Consider the following 19,903-nt stretch of genomic DNA (forward strand, 5'->3'; position numbering starts at 1 on the left):
TTGGTTTCCTCTAGAATTCATATTTTTCCAGTCCCTGACGATTAAGGCACTTTCTTTCTCAGGCTTAAAATTCAAGATACTTCCCATCCAGTATTTTCTGCCCCTACACCTTTTGTAAACCCTTTTGTAACTTCTGTTTTTCCTTTTCTCTAACGGTACACTTTTGGTACTTAACGAACTGTTAGACTTATAACACTGTCTACCCTTAACTTTGCTTCCTGAATTATCCATGGTAGGCTCTATCACCCTTAACTCAGAATCCTTGGCTCGAAAACCATCCTGTTCAATTATCTCTGAATCTGACCTCCTCCCCACATCTTTTTTGATAGAAGTTGGAGGTCTCATTAAAAAACTCCCTTCGTATTCGTTCACATACTAAAATTATGTTAACGAACATTGGAAGGAAGAAAAGAGTACCTCAGATTTTATTAATATAATACCCGATACAAAAGACACCACGAAATATCCTCTCATGGTGATGTACACCATTACAACAAAAACCTTAACCTCATAAAACCTCATCCAAAGCCACAGTCAAATCACCTTACTACTAATTACACCACCAACAGTAGTAATAAAACAACGCGACAGAACATAATACAAAACGAAAGCAACACCTACAACCATATAGACTAAAATAAAACCACAAAATGAAGAGACGAGATCTAATGAGACTTGTATTCTTCAGGAGCCCAAGAGTTTGGTTTGAATGAAGGTTCTATCTCATGCACCATGACCTTGAAGAAATTGTCACCAACCTTCAATTCAACCATCGAATCAATTCTCGCATCAGCCTTTGTTAGGACTTGAATTTTAGCCCGATCAAAGGATGATGGAGATTGACAACTTTCGTCGATAGCCAATAAAAGACCCCACTTATCAGCAATGTTCTTGAAAGTATTCCAATTCCATGCGTGAAAAGGAACACCCTCGCAAACTAGCCATACTCGACGACACTCCATTACCAAACTCTCTGACCAAGCTTCGACTATGGAGAACCACTCTGCGAGAATCTTTGATTTGTCGTTCTTTACACTTCTCAATGAAGCATTGTCTTCGAAAATCATTAAAATCGCATTACCAGCAGCTCTCATTAATGTGAAGCCAGTGAGACCCTTCGATTGCATTTGTCTAGCGAGATGACCAATTTTAACAAAGTCCTTGCACCACCCCACTAGACAATTGCTCAACACCTGGAGTTTTTCTTCATCTATAACACCTTCAACTTTATAATGATTCTTACTCGAAACATCTTCCATCCCAGACTTGCGAAGAATACTTGTCGATGACTTTCTCCAATATGAATGACGAGGTTTGAATTTAGCGAAAGAAACACCAATTTTGCTGCCGTCAATACGAGAGCCATTCATTTTAGAGATCGTTCTCCTTGCTTCTTCGAATGATGCGAAGCGAATAAAACCAAAACGAACTCCTTTTGAATTCCTTTTATTTGGAATAAAAGCATCAAGTACCCGGCCCATGAGAGCAAAATAAATATCCAAACCTCTTCCAATGGATCTTCTCTGGTAAATTATCAATAAATAACGTGAAGCATCCAGACTTGTCATTGATGCAATCCTTTGTGGTGGACTCCCCGGATCCATCTTGGACAGCAACTGCGGTAGACTTTTCAACATAACACCCAGATTTATCATGCACATGAATACTTGGAGGCGCTCCAAGAGCTGGATTTGGCACAGGCAAAACCGGAGGAACAGGATGACAGCTATAAATGTCCACTGCAACAGAATCAATACCCATTCCTTTTTTAACAACCAGATTTTTCTTTGCCATCTCAATGTGCAAAAGAGACTTCAACTTGTCATCAAAAACCATCTCCTGAAGGGTATCTTTGGCAGCAACAGCAAATTTTGCAGTAGAGAATAGAGCGAAACCCTTGGGCTCTTTTTCCCTTGAAGCTCACTTGCGAGGCTTCAAAACCTGGAAGCCATCTTAGCAAGTTTTGCAGCTCTCTCTCTTTGACATCTGTAGGCAGACCCGAAATGAAGATGGTACGAACCTTGTCATGATGAGAATGATGATTAGGCGAAGAAGGCGAGGCTGTAGAGGACGGAGGAGCTATGACCGGAGGTCTCTTCTGGTTACACGGGAGGATTCCTTCACCCGACATTAGAGGAAAACTCAGTGACTAAACGTAAAATCCCTGTCGCGCGCCCGACGATGGAGAATGTTTGACTGGCCGACGAAGAAGAGAAGGATGGTAGGGATAAAGAGAGTCGGACAGGAAGGTCCTGAGCCTTCGAAAAGGAGGAACAACGTAAACTTCCTTCTACCAAACCCTCAGACTTAAACGGGATCGTGAAAATCAGATACTGCCTTCAACAAAACTCTCAGACGTGGATTAGATCGGGGGAATCGCTTAGCAGAACCTTGGCTTGTTCTGATAAGTCGAACCGGTCAAAGGCAGACTCACGGTCCTCCCCACATCTTCTCTGCTGTAAAAACTTGACTTAGCCAAATCATGATCTTGAACCATTTTCCCAAATTTATCAATTTTAATTTTTGGCCCAGCAGGAATAATCCTCATTGAGTTAGGCCCAGAAAACTCATCTTCTTCTGATTGGGCTTCAGACCCATCAGCCGTCATTTTTGAATCTCTCAATCCCAAACCTGCAAACTCACCCACTTTGATACTCCCCCCATACTGCACAACTGACTTTCCATTAATGTCTGGTCTAATTTTTGAAATTCTTGGAAACCAATTATCCCCACCAACTCCACCAAGCCTGATAGCTGTGCCCTGTTCCATCCAACTGTCCACTCTCTGACGGTTTTCTTCTTCTGATCTAGCAGAATTGACCATATCCTGTCTCCTTCATTCTCAGTCACGAACGCTCCAAACCGTCCCTCATCGAAACTGACCACCGGAGGATTTATGGAAAAGAAAATAGTCTCATCATTCGCCGATCCAATCTTCATGGTTACTTTGAAAGATCTTCCATATGCTCCAATAGTAATCTGATCTGGAACATCAAAAGGACTGGCCACCCTAATTAGCAATCTTGCCTTTGTAAGATCTTCCCTGTGTTTAGTGTCATCAAGAATATCTATCACCCTTCCCCATCTCCCTGCTAAACTTTCAAGGAAAGATTCATTCCAGCATAAAAGAGGTACCCAAAAAACTCCACCAAGCAAAAAGCCAAAGGAACACCATCTTCGTTCAGTAATGGCTCTAAACGATCAAACCAAAATTGAAGATCTTCTTTCTTCTTCATCCAAGCGTCTGACATTTCTTCAACTGATTTAAAGATTATTACACAAGAGTTCCAGACATACCCCCATCTAACAATCTGGACGTCATAGCCTTCATTTACTAAAGCATTATGAACTAACTCTAACTCAAATGAATGCTTGATAATCCCCGTCAATGATCTTTTAACCCAGCTCGAGCTCTCAGATGAAATTTGCATCTGCATGATGTTTTTCCTGACTTTTCCCCTGTTTTGAGCATCGGCGGCCATATCTTTGACCTCCAGAACACTCCTCGACCTCCTATTCGACATCAATGCATCTTTGTACGATCTGTCATCCCTCAAACTTCTAAGAACATCATCTGGTTCTTTTGGATTCGATATATCAGCAGTGATCGGACAAGCATCCTTCTTTAAATCTTTATTATTACGCTCTACCCATGCACGGGATTCATTGTATCTTGCGACTCCAACCGTGATCCTTCTCCCATCTATGGTCGCTCCATTAAGATTTTCTACAGCCCTTCTCAAACCATTCTCATTTCCAAACTGCACAAAAGCAAAAGTGGAAAATCTGTATTTTGGATTTCTAGTTTCCTTAGGGATATATACTCTCTGAACTGGACCATGAACTAAAAACATTTCCCTTAATGCACGTCTTGACACTCTCCGACTAAGATTATCCACAAACACCTTCCAAATCTCCTCGGAAAAAAATTACTTTTCGCCCTTTCTCTCACAACTTCTCTCTCCCTCTCTCTCATCTTTTAGACTTTTTCTTCTGTCTTATCTTCCTATATTTAGTTAGTATTCAATAAAAATGAATTGGCATAGCTTCTTATTGAGTTGATTTGAAAGAAATAGCCTCGTTGGCAAAGGGAGAGAAATTAGAGAGGCTAATTTGGATTTATTGATGTCTTCATGAAGGCTGACTGTCAACTTAGCTGGATGTTTAAGCTAGTCCATTGTTTATATATATATATATATATATTGAATTGACATTATGCAGGTTTCTTAGGAGAGGTATAATCTATTAAGTCCTTGTTGGGTTGTGGTTATTATCTATATATTCATGAAGGTCTTTCTTCCTTGTTGGGCTGTGGTTATTTAGTTCTCTAGCTTAGGGACATAAGCTTTATGTGATATTATGAAGTACTTTTTTCTTTTTACTAAATTTTCACAACTATTATTGTTAGTTACTGAGGTATATCATAGAACTTAAAACTATGCATTTTTTGGGGACCTTGAATATGTTAAACAAGTTATGAGTAAATTTGAAAAAGATATATACACCATACACTTTCAAATAGATCGTATGATACACTTTTCTTTGGCAGTCGCTTATTTCTAATTCCATCTTTTTTAATATTTGTTACCTGTTAGATTGAGGTCAATGATGTAAGTAAGGAAATGGACTTAGATCTAATCAAGCAAAATAGTCAGGTTGGCTCTATTAACTCATTTCTTTGTTTTTATGTTTGATTTTCTTTGTTTTACTCCTTAAATTTTAATTGGTTCGTCATGTTTATGTTCAGGTGGAGAGAGTAATTGTTGATCGGATCAGCAAAGATGCCTCTGGGAATGTCATGTCAGAGTATCTAATTAAGTGGCAGGGATTGTCTTATGCAGAAGCAACCTGGTAATCATCTAGTTTGGTCAAGAAAATTCAAAATTTGTGCCTCTGATAACGATGTGTATTAATTTGTGGTCCTGTTCCTGTGTAATCTTTTCTTTTTCTTTCTGCATGTCCTTAACATAGCACCAGTATTTATAATTGTGGTTTCATTTTTGTTTTATCAGGGAAAAGGATTTAGATATTACATTTGCTCAAGATATTATTGACGAGTATAAGGTAACTAGGCCTGCAAATGGTGTGTGCGCATTTTTTATTATAATTGTCTATAATAGCTACCATGGTGGTGTTTGTAATGTTGTATGTCTGGGCAGATTCGTGTGCATTTGTGGACACTACCCTTAGACTCTGGATTTGCTGGCATGGCTCCATGTTTCCATATTAGATATATTGCAGTTATGCATTCAAACTATTCTTTACGTAGGTCAACGCAAATGAATATGGGCTAGTGGTTTGAAACAGAGGGCTTGTTTATTCTGCTTAGATATTGGTTTCCTTTTCCATTACAAGTTAAAAGAAGTTCATAATAGCAATCTTCAGTATTAGAAAATTGGTGGTATGCTAATAAACATACAATTCTAACCTTCATTTTTCTTATCAAATATCTTAATCGAATGCAAACCGTTTCCACTATTTGATGCTTACAGTCTACTCTAATTTGACATTTTTATTTTCAGGATATTAGAGCTTGTTAGATTTTCTATGAAATTAACTGGCACCAAATTAGTCAAAGGAAAATGAGGAATTGAGCAGTTTCTGGTATATCTTATAACATTACATGCAGGAGGTTCTGCTAAAATGATTTTGGTATCAAACATGCATAAGCCGTGTATAGTTCTTGATGTTTGAAACTGAATTTGGACATGAATAGTTGAAATTTAGAATTTCTATTCTAATCCATTATCTGTTACTAATTTTGTCCAGCTCCTTCTGGAGCTTCTTGTTCTTTTTATTTGGTTTTTAATTATTCTTGAATATGTTCACATAAATAAGTAAAAAAAAAATTATAGGGTCATACGAATTCAACTATTTCTGTGTCTGTAAACAGGCTCGTGAAGCTGCATTGGCTATGCAGGGGAAAATGGTAGATCACCAGCGTAAGAAAGGCAAAGGTATGTACCACTATATGTTTAAAGTAGGGGTTGTAATACAGGCCCTGGTCCTCTATGCCCCCTCTTGAACTCTGTCTTAGTTTCCACCAAATTTATTGCTATAGTCACACAACTCACTATGTAAATGGCTCATTTAATTTGGGTGCATTTTCATCTTTAGCAAGTTTGCGGAAACTTGATGAACAACCAGAGTGGTTAATGGGAGGAAAGCTTCGTGACTATCAGCTGGAGGGTTTGAATTTTCTCGTTAACAGGTATATCATTTCTTTATTATTGATTTAGGTTAGGCATTTTATTTTGCGGAAAATGGTTGTCTCAATTCCTGAGCATCTGATACGTATTAATGCATGCTTTTCATATTCTCATAACAGTTGGAGAAATGATACTAATGTCATCTTAGCTGATGAAATGGGTCTTGGTAAAACTGTCCAGTCAGTATCTATGCTTGGTTTCTTACAGGTAAACAACTGTTCTTTTCAGAACAGTAGTCTTTTATTATTCTGAACTGTAGGATTTTCCATTTATATTTTAATTTTTCAGAATGCTCAACAAATCCCTGGACCATTTATTGTGGTTGTTCCATTATCTACCTTATCAAACTGGGCTAAAGAATTCAGGAAGTGGCTTCCAGATATGAATGTTATTGTATATGTTGGTACTCGTGCAAGCCGAGAGGCGAGTCATGCTTTTCTTCTACATGTGCTTGTTTTATTCAATATGTTTGACGATAGCAGTGGGTTTAATATATTTTTTATATGTTACTGTTTCTCTCCTCCCATATATACCCTTATTGTTGATCTTCATCTGCATTTGAAGATTAAGTTTCAGTTAGAACTTCTGATACTGGTCACTTTGTATCTTATCTACGGTGGGCGGTAGTTAAAATATTTTGAACCCTTCCCCTGTCTAATTTTATTCTTGTAACAGTTTCTTCTCTTCTTCTTCTGGCAGGTTTGTCAGCAGTATGAATTTTACAATGATAAGAATATTGGTAGACCTATAAAATTTAATACCCTGCTTACTACGTTTGAAGTAGTTCTGAAGGATAAGGCAGTACTCTCTAAGATAAGGTGGAACTATTTGATGGTTGATGAAGCTCATAGGTTGAAGAACAGTGAGGCACAGTTGTACACAACACTTTCAGTATGCAATTTTTAACCCTTAAACATCCTGCCATAATTTGTGTTGTTAATATGATTAAATATTGAATGAACCTTTTCTGTTTGCTCAGGAATTTAGTATGAAGAACAAATTGCTAATTACTGGAACTCCATTACAAAATAGTGTTGAGGAGCTGTGGTATTATTTTCTTTTACTTTGTACTAGCCAGATTATCAGAGATTTTTCAAACTTTAGATGCAGATTTTGATCTCAGTTTTTTAGATGCATGTAAAAGATTTATCAAAGCTGAATTTTTCCCTTCTGATATCAACTTTATTTGTTACATTTAGCCATCTTTGCTTACTTTTAATTGATTTTTCTAACCATGGTGTAGAAATCAGAGTAATTCTCTGTATTTTCATATTATTTTCAATAGGACAGATTACATATTTATATACAAATTATCTCTCTAAAGTAGGAAACACTTAAGAAAGGAAAAATACTAATCCTAGGATGTGATCCCTTAAAATAAGGGATTGTATAAATATATGTACAAAATCCCTTAATTAAAGGAATGATATCAAATCATAACAAATAATATCTCTATAATTCCTACACTCCCCCTCAAGCTGGAGAATATACATTGTATATTCCCAGCTTGAATAGGAATTTATTGAAAACAGGCTTTGGCAAAGCCTTAGTAAGAATGTCTGCAACTTGCTCTTCTGAAGGAATGTATGAAAGTGTGATTGTCTTTTTGTTAACTTGATCAGCTATAAAATGCCTATCAATCTCAACATGCTTTGTCTGATCATGTTGAACTGGGTTCTTGGCAATTTGAATAACAGATTGATTATCACACAAGACTTCAAAGTGATCCTCTTGATTAGTGCCAAGTTCTTTCAGTAGTTTAAGTAACCAAATTCCTTCGCATATTCCCAATGCTAGTGCTCTGAATTTAGCTTCAGCACTACTTCTTGAAACGACAGACTGTTTCTTACTTCTCCAAGTTGTAAGGTTACCCCAAACAAATGTGCAGTAGCCACTAGTGGATCTCCTTTCAGTAAGGTTTCCGGCCCAATTAGAGCTGTAAAAATTTTAACAGTTTTGTCTTGTGCCTTCTTAAACATTAAGCCGTGTCCCGGAGTTTTCTTCAAGTACTTGAGAATTCTATTTGTTGCTGCCATATGCTCTTCAGTAGGATTAGTCATGTGTTGACTTATCACATTTATGGGAAAGGCTATATCTGGCCTTGTCAAGGATAAATAAATTAGTTTCCCATCTAATCTTTGAAATTTCTCTTTGTCTACTAAGGACCCATCTTCTTTGCTAAATTTCAAGCTTGCCTCCATTGGTGTATCAATCGGCTTACAACCAAGAAAATCAGTTTCTTTGAGTAAATCAAGTACATATTTTCTTTGGTTGATTACAAGTCCTTCTTTTGACCTTGCCACCTCCATTCCTAGGAAATACCTTAGCTTTCCCAAGTCTTTGGTTTCGAATTCCTCATTTAACAACTTCTTCAAATTGCAAATCTCTTCTTCATCATCTCCGGTAAGAATTATGTCGTTCACGTACACAATAAGGATAGCTTTTCTTATTTGTAGAAGTTACCTTAATGAAAAGAGTATGATTGGCGAGGGATTGCTTGTAGTCGTTTTTCATAATGACTTTAGTGAACCTCTCGAACCAAGCTCTGGGTGATTGTTTTAATTCGTATAGAGACTTGTTGAGCTAGCACACCTTGTTACTTCCTTCAACAGACTTTAAGTCAGGTGGCAACTTCATATAGACTTCTTCTTCTAGCTTGCCATTAAGAAAAACGTTTTTTTACATCAAGTTGGTGTAATTTCCAATCGCAATTTACAGCCAAACTTAGGAGTACTCGAACAATATTAAGCTTCGCCACAGGTGCAAAAGTTTCTGTGAAATCTATCCCATATGTTTGCGTAAAGCCTTTAGCCACTAGTCTAGCTTTGTATCGTTGAATACTACCATTGGAGTTATACTTTACAGCAAAGATCCATTTACAGCCAACAACCTTTTTTCCTTGAGGAAGGTTCGTAACGGTCCAAGTAGCATTTTTCTCTAGTGCACAAATTTCCTCTTCAACAGGCCTTCTCCATTTTTGAATCCTTTAGAGCTTCAGCTATGCTTGTGGGAACCTGTTCTTTATCCAAGTTTGTTATAAATGCTTGAAAATACGTCATCAATGAATTATAACCAACAAATTTTTCAATAGGATGCTTGGTGCACTGTCTAACCCCTTTTCTAATAGCAATAGGGAAGTCATCTAGAGTAGGGGAAGTGGACTTACTGATTTCTTCTTCTATTTCGACAGTTGAACCCAAATCCAATTCTCGGCAAGTATCAGATTGCAAAACAGTCTCAGGAATATGTTTGTTTTTCCTTGTATAGACACGAAGTTGTTTGATTGGTGATGTTTGTGGAAGATTTTGAATGGGAATAGGTGTGTTTTCAGGAAGAGTGTTTAAAGTGGGTGTGGGTGAAGTAGTGATAGGTACTACAGATGAATCAATGTTAGTAGTTACAGGTGACAAATCTGTAGGTAAAGACAAAATCGGTGACAATTCTGAAGGTTGAGAATGAAGAGTAGGAGGAGATACTTGATGTGGCTGAAAATCCTTCCATGTCTCCCCCTGAATTTCAGCCTGAGTGAAATAGGGATCCTGCTCATAAAATGTTATATCTATAGTGGTAAAAAATCGTTTAGAAGGAGGATGATAGCATTTATAACCCTTCTTAAGTGAAGAATACCCAACCAGTACACACTTTAATGATTTAGGATCTAACTTGGACTTATTAGGAGCAATGTTTTGGATGAAAATAGTACAACCAAATATTTTAAGTGGAAGAATGGAGGAGATAGGTTTAAAATGGGGATAGTATTGCAAAAATATAGATTGAGGTGTTTGAAATTGTAAAATCTTACTAGGCATTCGATTGATTAAAATATGTGGCAGTTAATAAGGCTTCCCCCCACAAATATTTTGGAACATTAGTGGTAAATAGAAGAGAACTGGTAACTTCAAGGAGGTGTCTATTTTTTCTTTCGACAACGCCGTTTTGTTGTGGGGTGTCAACACAAGAACTAATCTGAACTATGCCCTTTTCCCTGAAAAACGCAACCAAAGACTTAACAAAAAATTCACTGCCATTATTAGATTTAAAGAGCTGAATTTTAGACCCAAATTGAGTGAGAACCATGTTATAAAATTGGGTAAAAACACCAGCAGTTTCAGATTTATCTTTTAGCAAATAAGTCCAAGTTATCCTACTGTGATCATCAATGAAAGTGATAAACCACTTACAATTATCAGCATTCTTCACCCAAGAAGGGCCCCAAAATATCACTGTGGATCAAAGCAAAAGGGTGAGAAGGCTTATATGTAGAAGGAGAATAAGTTGATTTAGTATGTTTGGCAAGAGAGCAAACTTTGCAAGAAAAAGAATTTGGCATTTTATGAATGAATAGAGCAGGAAAAACTTTTGCAAGATAATGGAAACTAGGATGACCTAAACGATAATGCCATAACATAACATTATCAATTTTTTCTAAAGCGGTGAAAGATTTCGAGATTTTGGTTTTAGTAGAGGCAGGAAGAATATAGAGACCATTCTGCAAGCTGGCCTTACCAATCATCTTCTTCGAGTTCAGTGCCTGCAAAGTACAATCAATATCATTAAAAATTGCAGAGCAGTGCAAGTCGATGGAAAGTTTACTAACGGAAACGAGATTGCAAGCCAGATTTGGTACGAAGAGGACATTTTTAAGTACAATCTGGTCATTGAGAATAACAGTGCCATGTCCTTCTATTTTGCACAAGGAACCATCAGTCGTTTTGACAGTTTTACCAAAATTTGGAAAAAAAATTGCAAAACAATTCCTTATTACCAGTCATATGATCCGTAGCACCAGAATCAAGGATCCAATTTGGGGTCGACTGGGAGGAGAAAAAAACTGTAGCATGAGTTTTACCTTCTGGTTCTTTCACGACCAGATTACCTTCTGATTGAGCAGCAGAACCAAAAAAAATTTCTGGATTCGAAGTGATCTCCGGAGTAGGAGAAGAAGTTGCGGACATCGTCTAGGTTGGAAAGAAACCGTAACCTAATCTGATACCATGTAGAAATCAGAGTAATTCTCTGTATTTTCATATTATTTTCAGTAGGACAGATTACATATTTATATACAAACTATCTCTCTAAAGTAGGAAACACTTAAGAAAGGAAAAATACTAATCCTAGGATGTGATTCCTTAAAATAAGGGATTGTATAAATATATGTACAAAATCCCTTAATTAAAGGAATGATATCAAATCATAACAAATCATATCTCTATAATTCCTACACATGGTTTTTTTTTTAAGGTTGTAACCATAGTTTTGAGGAGATTCTTTTGCTTAACTTTAATTTTGTTGATATTTGAACTTCAATTTTTTTTTCTTTAAACCTTGCTTTTGCCACACTATATCTGATCGAACACATGATTTGTCTTTATGTGTTTTTTGTCTCACTTGTGCTGGGTAGCCGAATAATAATTTAGTTTATGATAAAATGCTACCCTCCTTGCTGGAATCTGTAATTCTGTATATTTCAAACTTGTACTCTGCATGGGGAACAGATTTATGAATCCTTTTTAACTGGTTGATGGAAAACCTTGTATGTTCTTCAGATAGTATTTCTCACTTTCCTCATACGTGAATCTTCTGTTGACAGGGCTCTGCTTCATTTCCTTGATGCTCACAAGTTTGAAAGCAAGGATGATTTTGTTCAAAATTACAAGAACCTTAGCTCATTTAATGAAAATGAGGTATGCCATTGCAATCCATGACATTTTTTTTATCATCTTTCCCGGTTTGCTATGTTACTATATTTTACTTGATTTAAAACCTAAACAATTATTGCATTTGCATATAGCTTGCTAATCTTCATATGGAATTGAGGCCTCACATTCTTCGAAGGGTTATCAAAGATGTAGAGAAGTCTTTGCCTCCAAAAATTGAGCATGTCCTTAGGGTTGAGATGTCCCCACTTCAGAAGCAGTAAGAACAATATAAATTGTTCGCAAAGTTGTGCACTTTTCTATTGCACCAGTACATGAAACCATTTGTATTTGTGCAGGTACTATAGGTGGATTTTGGAACGCAACTTCCATGACTTAAACAAGGGTGTCCGTGGCAATCAGGTTAGTATCTTGTATCATTTTGCTGACTGAAGACTTGACTTGTGTGGCTCTTTGTAGGTTTTTTCTTCTTTTTTAGTTTGTTTTGTTTTCACTTAATGTTATTTCTGTTGAAGGCATTCAGCATGTATTCTTCTAATAACTGGTTACAATTTTTCTCTTCTTTCTTTTACCAATCATTGAAAATTTAGATGTCTTTTTTTTTAATTGCAGGTCTCACTTTTAAATATAGTAGTAGAGTTGAAGAAATGCTGCAACCATCCCTTTCTTTTTGAAAGTGCTGATCATGGCTATGGTGGGGACACTAACATGAATGATGTTAATAAACTGGAAAGAATCATATTAAGCAGTGGGAAGCTAGTCATACTTGACAAGTTGCTTGTCAGGTTGCATGAAACAAAGCATCGAGTTCTAATCTTCTCGCAGGTTTGTGTTGGACTCTTTTACTGTTTTATTTGGACTTGGCAATTTGTGTATCCATGTTATGATTATATTTGTGTCATTTTCTAGTGTCATAATCACGTTTAATCGTGTTATTTCCTGATGTCATAATAATGTTAAGGTATTATGTATGTGTGTGTGTATATATATTAATATGTTAACAGTTCGTGTTATATAGAAACATGTTTTATAGTTTAATTTATTATCATCTTTTTTTCTCTTCTTTTCTCTATTATTTATTCTCTATTTCTAGTCCCATGATGGATGGGTGTTTACAATTGTCGTGGGGATATTATACTCTTCTAGCTGGCCTATATGTTTATGTTGGAGGGCAAGTCTGATTAAGTTATGCAATATTGTGTTTTACATCTCATGTTATGCAAAATGTAAAAATTCCAGATGGTTAGAATGCTGGATATACTATCCGAGTACATGCTGCTCAGAGGATTCCAGTTTCAGAGGCTTGATGGTAGTACAAAGGCAGAGTTACGACAGCAGGCTATGGATCATTTTAATGCCCCTGGAAGTGATGATTTCTGCTTCCTTCTTTCTACTCGGGCTGGTGGCCTTGGGATAAACCTTGCAACTGCAGACACTGTTATAATATTTGATTCTGACTGGAATCCCCAGAATGACTTACAGGTCTCAAGCTTGATATTGTGTTTTATGAAGCAAAATTTCTTATCTTCCATTGAAAATTTAGTAATCTTATATGTGCTTACTTTTTATTTTGCTTCAGGCAATGAGTAGAGCACATAGAATTGGGCAACAAGAAGTTGTCAACATTTACCGATTTGTGACAAGTAAAAGCGTCGAGGAAAACATCCTGGAGCGAGCTAAAAAGAAGATGGTCATTCACCTTAACTTGCATGAATTTGTTCACATACATGGATAAATGTGCATATAAGCAATAGTTATGTGTTGCCACCTGAGTCTTAGCTCAGTTGGCATGGCTGCTATTGCAACATTGAAGTCTGAAGAGAATGTGGGCTAATGCGCACTTAAGCATGTACTATCCTCTGATTTAGGGGATGGGGTTCTAGGTAGTTTATAGGCATTGTATCAGAAAAAAAAATCACGTTTGTGAAGAGAGCCTAATTTAATTTTCTTTCTAGGCATTAAAAGAGAAATTTTATGTGCTCTCTTGTGTGGTGCTTTCTATAGGTGCTTGACCATTTGGTGATCCAAAAATTAAATGCAGAGGGCAGACTGGAGAGAAAAGAGACAAAGAAAGTGGGTCATTTTGACAAGGTAAGGACATGCTACTTATGCAAGCATATAGCCTTATATGTTTTGTATCCGGATTTCTATTGCTGAAATTCCCCAACATGATTAACCTCTTCTTTTCTTAATATTAAATGGTGTTGCTTTGCAATTTTTAATACTTTCTGCTCTTTAACGCAATTCAACATTTTCTAATCATTCCAGAACGAGTTATCAGCAATTTTGAGATTTGGTGCTGAAGAGTTGTTCAAGGAGGACAGAAATGATGAAGAAAGCAAAAAGAGACTGTTAAGTATGGATATAGATGAAATTCTTGAAAGAGCAGAGAAGGTTGAAGAGAAAGTGGGTGAGGAGGAAGGGAATGAATTGTTGAGTGCTTTTAAGGCAAGCAACTAATGCATTTTTATGGTGGAGTTTTTGTTATAATAGGTGCTTAGGTTCTTCCATGTCTAACTGGTTTCTATTTCTTTCATCATGCTCAGGTTGCGAATTTCTGTAATGCTGAAGATGATAGTAGTTTCTGGAGTCGTTGGATAAAACCAGATGCCATTGCCCAAGCTGATGTGATTCTTATATTTTTTTTATCAATATTATTCTATGAAAAGTTTCTTGAATGCTCTTTGTACAATTTTAAGTTCTATGATTGTATTAGACATTTAGGATCCATTTGCCTAAGTTATTTTTTCCCTTTAGGATGCTAGTGCTCCTCGTGCTGCAAGGAATACCAAGAGTTATGCTGAGACAAGTCAATTTCAGAGAAGTAACAAAAGAAAGAAAAGAGGCTCTGATTCTCAGGAGCTTCAGGAGAGAGTACAAAAGCGTCGTAAAGCAGAAAACTCTGCCCCCTTGGCACCAATGATTGAAGGAGCTACTGCTCAAGTGAGAGGATGGTCTTATGGGAATCTTCCTAAAAGAGATGCTCTGCGATTTTTTCGAGCAGTAAGTTTCTTTTTTTATAGGAATAGGATGCCTCATTAAAAACCTCCCTCATAGTATTCCTCTGCCCTAAGGCTATAACCAACTAGCGGAAGGAGGAAAAGAGTGCATCAATTTATTAATAATAAGCCAGTTACATAAGACCTAATAACAGTCTTGCAAACTACATAAAACTTAAAACACTTTCCTCTAAAACATACAGACCAGCCAAAACAAAGTTATTAATCACCCAATCCCTTCCTTTGCTAGCTTATCAGCCTCAGAGTTACACCTTCTAGGAATCCACCTTACAATAATCTGTTTAGCTGAAACGGTAGAGACAATTTCCTTGACAAAATTTGACAGAAAATTACTAACGTTGCTACTTAATCTACTATGTGGAGACATTTTTTTTCACTGCAACCCTTCCACCATGAAAACTTCCTGAAATCGATTCAAGTTTTACATATGCCTCCCACCCTGCATCATTTGTTATTAACTCATGTGTTAGTTAATTGATGCGGAGCTTTAAATTTATTTTTTATTATCGTTAATTGAGGCGGAGCTTTAAATTTAAAATTTATTTTTATTATCGTTAAACTTAAAATTTAAATTTTTTATTAACTCATGCATTGTTATTAACGCATGTGGAGAGTCCTTGGTGGTTCATACCCCATGCCCATGTCTACATATGTGTTAGTAACAGGTATTTGAAGAAAGATGAGGAGTCCGAGTAACATAAGTACACATTCTTGCTACATCAGCCCATTCATCCCAATTAGAAATGACATTTGTTCTATCATTCTGCATGTCATCTCTAATTTGTTGCATTTTCCTCTTCAATTATTGTAGGTACTGTTGACTGATTCTATGTGCTTTGTTTTTGGAAATTTCTTTGTACTCCAAAATCAGGTTCTTAAATTTGGAAATGAGAGTCAAATCACTTTGATAACAGATGAAGTTGGTGGTGCTGTTGCAGCAGCTCCACTTGATGCACAGATTGAGCTTTTCCAAGCTTTAGTTAAAGGTTGCAGAGAAGCAGTTGAAGTAGAAAATACAGAACCTAAGGTTTGTTTCATGAATTAATAAGTTGTATTTGGTTGTTCGATTCTACATGGCCATGCTCTATCCATTGAAATTCTGGTTTTTATGTGGTAATTACCTGCAGGGACCATTATTGGACTTTTTTGGTGTCCCTGTTAAGGCGAATGATCTGTTCAATCGTGTCCAAGAACTTCAGTTGTTAGCAAAGCGAATAAGTCGGTATGAAGATCCTATAAAACAGTTCCGCGTGTTGATGTATCTTAAACCCTCTAATTGGTCCAAAGGATGTAGGTGGAATCAGAGTATGTACATTCCATTTATGTTTTTCTCTGTTCCGGAATATAAATAAATTAAATTTTCTATTGATGTATCACATCTGTCCTGTTATTTCCATCAGTTGATGATGCAAGATTGCTTCTGGGAATACACCTCCATGGATTTGGAAATTGGGAAAAGATAAGGTTAGATGACAGCCTTGGCCTCATGAAGAAGATTGCTCCTGTGGAACTTCAACACCATGAAACCTTTCTGCCACGAGCCCCAAATTTGAAGGAACGTGCTAATGCACTTTTGGAAATGGTACTCTTCCAATTTCAATATAATCTGGAGAGTAATTCTTATTGCTTTGGGTCAGAGTAGTTCTAACTGTTTAATAAAAATGATTTAACTTTTTTATTGAATATTTTAGGTTAAATTCTGTCACTAGTCCCTGTCCTATGCATAAGTTACTCTAATTCGGTTAATTTTAGTGGAGTACATGGACTAGATCTACAACTTACACGTAATATAGGGACTAATAGAAGAATTTGATATATATTATTTGCTGTGTTTGCTGTAGTTCTTGCATTGTGGAATCAGTACTGAGCCAAACTATACCGGAACAATATGATCAAATTGGATAAGAACAACTAAATCTACAAGTTAAGCATAACACAATAAGTAATAAGAGAATTTGACTTAACAGGTTTCATGGCTACTGTTTTGGTTAGGTCCGATATTTCAAAAATTGGACAGTACAGGCACTAAAAATGACCAGAGTACATGGACTAGATCTACAACTTACACATTGTATAGGGACTAATAGAAGAATTTGACCTATATATTATCTGATGTGTTTGCTGTAGGTACTTGGTACTCAAAACTTCTTGTTATATTTACTTGTATTGGTAGAGAGTTAACAAACTGCCTTTTTCTTACCTCATAAGTCATAATTGGTTTAACTATGTTATTACTTGGATTTGGGTGCGAATTACGGTTACGGGTATGTATCTGATATGGGCGCGTTCAGTTTTTTAAAAGCTTTTCCATGTATTTGGAGGATTCTTGGAGGGACCTATTATATCCCCATATCCATGTTCAGATATGCATCAAACGTACATACTTCAAGAGAAACGTTGATTTGGAACAACTTGGGTTTTTGTTTACCGGTAAACGAAATTAGTTGAAACTTATGAATCTTTTGTTGTTTGTAGTTGACGTTTCTCTGATTGTTTTGACGCACATATTGTTTTTTTGCACACTTTTATCCTAAGCTTTAAGCTTCATGTTTGACCTAATCGGACATCTGTACTTTAATTGTCTGGTACTTTTCTCCACAGGAAGTTGCAGCAATTGGTGGTAAGAATGTTGGTACCAAAGCTGGTCAAAAGGCTTCAAAGAAGGAAAAGAAGAATCCTCTAGACGTATCAATATCTCGTGGAAGAGATAAGAAGGGGAAACCGGGTTCTCCTAAGGTTGGTTTTAAAATGAATAGGAACAGACGTCAGAGGTCTCAGAAAGTTGAACCTTTAGTTAAAGAAGAGGGTGAAATGTCAGACAATGAGGTATATGAGCAGTTTAAGGAAGTTAAGTGGATGGAGTGGTGTGAAGATGTTATGATTGATGAAAGTAAAACCCTTCGTCGTCTCCAAAGATTGCAGACTACTAGTGCTGATCTTCCCAAGGATAAGGTTTAGCTATTTCTGTCCCTAGTCCCTAATTTGAGATTTCTTCTGTACTTGTTATTGTGTGTGAACTGAAAAAGTTCCATTTCCTTGCAGGTGCTTTCAAAAATTAGGAATTATTTGCAGCTTCTTGGACGGAGAATAGATGAAATTGTCAGAGAACTTGAAGATGAGCTTTACAGACAAGAAAGTATGTGGTTCTTCTCGCTGTTATTGATGTTTTCGTTTGTTCGTTTATTTGTTTAATCATCTTTTCACCTATGCATTTGGTCTATCATTTCAGGGATGACTATGCGATTATGGAACTATGTCTCGACATTCTCGAATCTTTCTGGTGAGAGGCTGCATCAGATTTATTCCAAGCTTAAGCAGGAGCGGGAGGTAGAGGGAGGGATCGGACCCTCCCATATGAATGGCTTTGTGTCTGGTCATGTCCATAGAGATTGTGATCCTAACTACTTACCTTCTTTCTCACGTTCTGTTGAGAATCAAAGAGGGTACAAGAATGCCATGGCTCATCAAACATCACAACCAATTCATAAAGGCATTGATGCTGCAAAGTTTGAAGCTTGGAAACGACGGCGGAGAGCAGAAGTGGATATTCATCCTCAACTACAGCCCCCCGACTCAAAGACCTATGAACAATGGTAACCATGTAGTAGATCCAAACTCCTTGGGGATTCTTGGGGCAGGACCAACAGATAAACGTCTTGTTAATAATAAGAGACCACATCGGACTTGTTAAACTGGATTTCCACAAAGGCAATGTTTTCCATTGGGCATCTAGAAAAGTAAGCTTGTAGTGCAGTGCTGGATGATAGTAGGTAGAAGCTTTGTGCTGATTGGCTTCGACCATGTGGCATAAGACTACTTCAGCCCGAGTATTTGCTGGGATTCTTTTTTCGGCATGGAAATAATATTGAACTAGACTGTTTACGGGTGTGGATAGAATGTGTCCACCAGATGGGAGTTCCATTCATATGAAAAGCGGCCGAGGAAGAAAGATTGACTAATACGAGCAAGGCATCCTGGAGCAGTCATTGCAACAAAATTCTCCTTTTTTACCATATCTTTTTGTTAGCGAGTCGAGTAATTCTTTACGTATATAGCACAAAAATAGCTGGAAAAAATATCTCAAATTCAATTTCTGAGAAACATACGCAGGAGAGAAGTGTACATTTGTCAGTTTTGAATATTTTGTTCTGACGAGATGCAAATTTTGTTAGCAATGATGATGGTATGAATTGGACAACACAACTTGTATCAAGAGATTAACAGGTTCCATGAACATTTCCGTTCACTATTAGCGTAAGGCTTAAATCTTTTTCCTCTTCATTTTCCTGTGGAATTATTATTCAGATTTTAATGGTTTTAGGTTAGAAGTCACCATAAGCTTTTACCGGGTGAGACGTTTAAAGGTCATATTTTAGTTTAGTGCGACTATAATAACTTTCAAGACTCAAATTCTGATGAATAAAATATTTAAGCTCATCCGTAATATCTATTGCACATCCAGAATAAATCTTCGTAATTGTTAAAAATCCACAAAATCCTCTCCACCTTATCAAGCGTTTTTTCTAACTTGATTCGACATCATAAGACCATTGGAGTTTATGTATTTTAGTTTATGCTGCAGAAATATATCTTTTGGGTGGTGCTCGCCTGCCGGGATTGCAGCTAAAACTTGTTATCGACTCCGTACTTCACTAGTTCTGGCAGTATTATGAACCTCTTCTGGCTTCTCAATTGCACGATAGGAAAACGACCTTCCACTTACCATTGTGAGCCATCAGGTAACTGTTTTCTGTCTCAAATTATAAACCAGTGCATTAATATGCTTTTGGCTGGTTCTCATCCATCGTTGTTTTCTGAAACATTTGCTTACAAAACTGAATAAGTACATGTATAATATCAATTGTAAACATTTGAAAACGTTGGATTGACTGCAAAGCTACTTGCAGCGTTGCAAACATTTGAAGGGTTGTGCAGGAAAGATTGTAAAGACAGCCCCAACTATTAAAAAAGATTAGACATATATAAACACACAGTGAATAAAGCAGCAGTATCAATT

At 36.7% G+C, this 19,903-nt stretch overlaps 1 pseudogene; it reads left to right on the forward strand.

Moving 5' to 3' along the window:
• Window positions 1–19,084, forward strand: part of LOC120144206 — a 35,606-nt pseudogene extending 16,522 nt beyond the window's left edge.
• Window positions 19,085–19,903: the final 819 nt, after the last annotated feature.

Source organism: Hibiscus syriacus, unplaced genomic scaffold, assembly GCF_006381635.1.
Source record: "Hibiscus syriacus cultivar Baekdansim isolate YM2019G1 unplaced genomic scaffold, ASM638163v2 tig00110885_pilon, whole genome shotgun sequence".
NCBI classification, from domain to species: Eukaryota; Viridiplantae; Streptophyta; class Magnoliopsida; order Malvales; family Malvaceae; genus Hibiscus; species Hibiscus syriacus.